Here is a 4,319-nt window from a genome sequence, read left to right as displayed (position 1 = left end):
TGAGACTCAGAAAGGGTGATTTGCCAAAGGTCACAAAGCTAGTAAATTAATGAAAGGATCAGGATTTGAACCTGGGTCCTCTGCCTCCGGAGCCCACACTGTTGCTTTGAGGGTATGAAGGCATCACATCTCTTCTGAGTTTTGAATCAAGTGAAAAACATACCTGGGAGTAAAATATTACTTTTAATGGCAAAAACCGCAATTACTTTTGCACCAACCTAATAGCCATCACAAGATCTCAACATCAAGTTAGATTCTAGGCCAAAATGAACTTGTGAACCACTGTGGCTCCATCTCCAGGCCTGCCCCAGTGAGCTTAAAAACATTCAGAAGGGCTAGGCACAGTAACTCACGTCTGTAACCCCAGCACTTACTTTGGGAGGCCAAGGTGGGCAGATCGCCTGAGGTCAGAAGTTTGAGACCAGCCTGGCCAACGTGGTGAAACCCCATTTCTACTAAAAATACAAAAATTATCTGGGCTTGGTGGAGGGCGCCTGTAATCCCAGCTACTCGGGAGGCTGAGGCAGGAGAATCACTTGAACCCAGGAAGCAAAGGTTGCAGTAAGCCGAGATCATGCCACTGCACTCAAGTCTGGGTGACAGAGCAAAACTCTGTCTTAAAAAATAAATAAATAAATAATTTTACAATGATAAAACTCAGTTTAAAATAATAAAGCAGAGGGCTGGGTGTGGTGGCTCACACCTGTAATCCCAGTACTTTGGGAGGCTGAGATGGGCGGATCACCTGAGGTCAGGAGTTTGAGACCAGCCTGACCAACATGGCAAAACCCTGTCTCTACTAAAAATACAAAAATTAGCTGGGCATGGTGACGGGCACCTGTAATCCAGCTACAGGCGCTGAAGTGCTGAGGCCTCCCAAAGCAGCTACAGGGAAGCTGAGGCAGAAGAATCACTTGAACCCAGGAGGCGGAGGTTGCAGTGAGCCAAGATCGTGCGCCACTGCACTCCAGCCTGGGTGACAGAGCAAGATTCCGTCTCAAAAAAAAAGAATAAAGCAGAAAAGGAGAAGCAATAAATGATCTAAATCTGCATCTAGCCAAGCAAGAAGTCAGTAAGTAATGTTAAATCAGGGAGTTATGGGTGTATACACTTATCCGTAAAAGATGTGGTGCAGCTTTTCCCTGGTGTGATTCCAACCTCTGCGGCTGTTCTCTTGAGCAGTGGTCGTTTATCTCCATCCACCTTCTCTCCCACCTAAGTGCGTGCGGCCACCCAATGGAAGATGCCATGGACATGGACATGAGCCCCCTGAGACCCTGGAACTATCCTTTTGGTTGTGAACTAAAGGCCGACAAAGATGATCACTTTAAGGTGGATAATGATGAAAATAAGCATCAGTTGTCTTTAAGAACGGTCAGTTTAGGGGCTGGTGCGAAGGATGAATTGCACATTGTTGAAGCAGAGGCAATGAATTACGAAGGCAGTCCAACTAAAGTAACACTGGCAACTTTGAAAATGTCTGTACCGCCAATGGCTTCCCCTGGGGGCTTTGAAATAACACCACCAGTGTCTTCTGGTTGAAGTGTGGCTCAGGGCCAGTGCGTATTAGTGGACAGCACTTAGCAGCTGTGGAGGAAGATGCAAGAGAAGATGAAGAGGAGGGGGACATGAAACTCTTAAGTATATCTGGAAAGCGATCGGCCCCTGGAGGTGGTAGCAAGATTCCACAGAAAAAAGTAAAACTTGCTGCTGATGAAGATGATGAAGATGATGATGATGATGATGATGATGATTTTGATGATGCGGAAACTAAAGAAAAAGTGCCAGTGAAGGAATCTATATGAGATACTCCAGCCAAAAATGCACAAAATTCAAATCGGAATGGAAAAGACTCAAAACCATCGTCAACACCAAGATCAAAAGGACAAGAATCCTTCAAAAAACAGGAAAAAAAACTAAAACACCAAAAGGACCTAGTTCTGTAGAAGACGTTAAAGCAAACATGTAAGCAAGTATAGAAAAAGGTGGTTCTCGGCCGGGCGCGGTGGCTCAAGCCTGTAATCCCAGCACTTTGGGAGGCCGAGACGGGAGGATCACAAGGTCAGGAGATCGCGACCATCCTGGCTAACATGGTGAAACCCCGTCTCTACTAAAAAATACAAAAAACTAGCCAGGCGAGGTGGCGGGCGCCAGTAGTCCCAGCTACTCGGGAGGCTGAGGCAGGAGAATGGCGTGAACCCGGGAGGCGAAGCTTGCAGTGAGCTGAGATCCAGCCACTGTACTCCAGCCTGGGTGACAGAGCGAGACTCCGTCTCACAAAAAAAAAAAAAAGAAAAAGGTGGTTCTCTTCCCAAAGTGGAAGCCAAGTTCATCAATTATGTTGAAGAACTGCTTCTGGATGACTGACCAGGAGGCTATTCAAGATATCTGGCAGTGGAGCAAGTCTCTTTAAGAAAATAGTCTAAACAGTTTGTTAAAATTTTTCCATCTTATTTCTTTTTGGTAACAGTAGATATCTGGCTGTGCTTTTTATAATGCAGAGTGGGAACTTTCCCTACTGTGTTTGATAAATGTCGTCCAGGTTCCATCACCAAGAATGTGTTGTCAAAAATGTCTGTTTAGTTTTTAAAGATGGAACTCCACCCTTTGCTTGGTTTTAAGTAGGTGTGGAATATTATGATAGGACATAGTAGTAGCTGTGGTCAGACATGGAAATGGTGGGGGGACAAAAACATGTATGTGAAATAAAATTGTTCCTGAACAAATTCATGAGTACTAGATCTCCTAAATAAATTCAGGGATCTCAGAGTTGAAAGGTACGTGTCCCGCTTCTTGTTTGAAAGCCCTGGAAGGCAGCAAGCTCAAGATACTTTTACACATTCTAGAATTTGGAGGGAGCCTCACAGATTTGCATCCTGCCCCCAGTGGGGTCAGCCAAAAGCCTTTTCCTCATGTAGCTGAGACTGGCAGGGATAGGAAGTTGCTAGGCAGTAAGAATGTAGTAAAGGCAGCCTGCTGGTTCCCCAGTGGACCTTCAGAAAATGTTAGTTGTGGCCAGGTGTAGTGGCTTACACCTGTAATCCCAGCACTTTGGGAGGCCAAGGTGGGCAAATCACTTGAGGTCAGGAGTTCGAGACCAGCCTAGCCAAGATGCTTAAATCTCGTCTCTATTAAAAATACAAAAATTAGCTGGGTGTGGTGGTGCATGCCTGTAATCCCAGATACTCGGGTGGCTGAGGCAGGAGAATCATGTCTGAGCCTTGGGAGATGGAGATTATAGTCAGCCAAGATCACACCACTATACTCCAGCCTGGACAACAGAGTGAGACTCCGTCTCAAAGAAGAAAGAAAGGAGAGAGAGACAGAGAGAGAGAGAGAGAGAGAGAGAGAGAGAATGAAAGGGAAGGAAAGGAAGGAAAGGAAAGGAAGGAAATGTTACTTGCTTCTTTCTTTCTGTCTTCTCTTCCTCCCTCCCTCCCACCCCCATTCCTTCTTCATCAGTCTCTCTAACATGCCTCCTTCATTTCTGACCCAGACCCTCCCTGCTCAGTCCTCCTTTTCTGGTCCCATCTCCTCTCCCCAACTCTGGCATTCCCTAACACAAGCCTCCTCGTCCTCCTAGAACATCCAGAGCCACTGTGGTTAGAAGCACCTCCTTGGGGCTCTAGTCAACCTCCCTAGTCAACCTCACACAAATGGGTTACCCCTCCCTTTAAAATCCCTCTAAAATGATAGTAAACAATCTTAAAAAGAATACTACCCACAAAGACAGGAAGAATGGGAGATATGACAATGGCAGGTAAAAGAGATCACTTTGGAAGATGAATAACAAATGGCAGATTAAAGGAAGTTATAATCTACTCGAGAGGTGAATCCATTTGTTCTGGAGAATGCTTGAGAGACTCAGTGCCTAGACACACAGGAATCTCAAAGATGGGGAGGCAGGCGTGGCAGGTGTTTCCAGCTGTCTATCCAATAGCCTGTCACCCTTCCTTCTTGCCAAGAGACCTTGATTTTATCCAGGGCCATGGTGTACTCTGCTGAAATAAAAACTCACTCCCCAGACTCTCTTGCCACTAGAGGCAGCCCCTCAATCCAGTTCTGGCCAAGGAAAGTCCACTTGGAGGGCTTCCAGGAAAGCTAAAGAGCTTTCCTGAATTAAAGGAGCAAAGGGGAGCAAGCAAAAGCCTTCTTCCCTCTGCCTTTCCACATTCCTCCTGCCCCAATAGTGATCAAAGTACCTAGCAGTGCCGCAAGTGTGAAAGCCACACGTCGAAGGGAAAGAGAAGGAGATGGGACATCTGTGTCACCTTGGAGCTGCTGCACCAGCCTGGGCAGCAACCACTAGATTTCTTGTT

At 46.2% G+C, this 4,319-nt stretch overlaps 1 pseudogene; it reads left to right on the top strand.

Moving 5' to 3' along the window:
- The first annotated feature begins 1,236 nt into the window (after positions 1-1,236).
- Positions 1,237-2,413, top strand: LOC119624249 (nucleophosmin-like; annotated as a pseudogene).
- The last annotated feature ends 1,906 nt before the right edge of the window (positions 2,414-4,319 follow it).

Source organism: Chlorocebus sabaeus, chromosome 1, assembly GCF_047675955.1.
Source record: "Chlorocebus sabaeus isolate Y175 chromosome 1, mChlSab1.0.hap1, whole genome shotgun sequence".
Taxonomy (NCBI): domain Eukaryota; kingdom Metazoa; phylum Chordata; class Mammalia; order Primates; family Cercopithecidae; genus Chlorocebus; species Chlorocebus sabaeus.
This window is presented reverse-complemented; position numbering and strand designations above follow the sequence as displayed.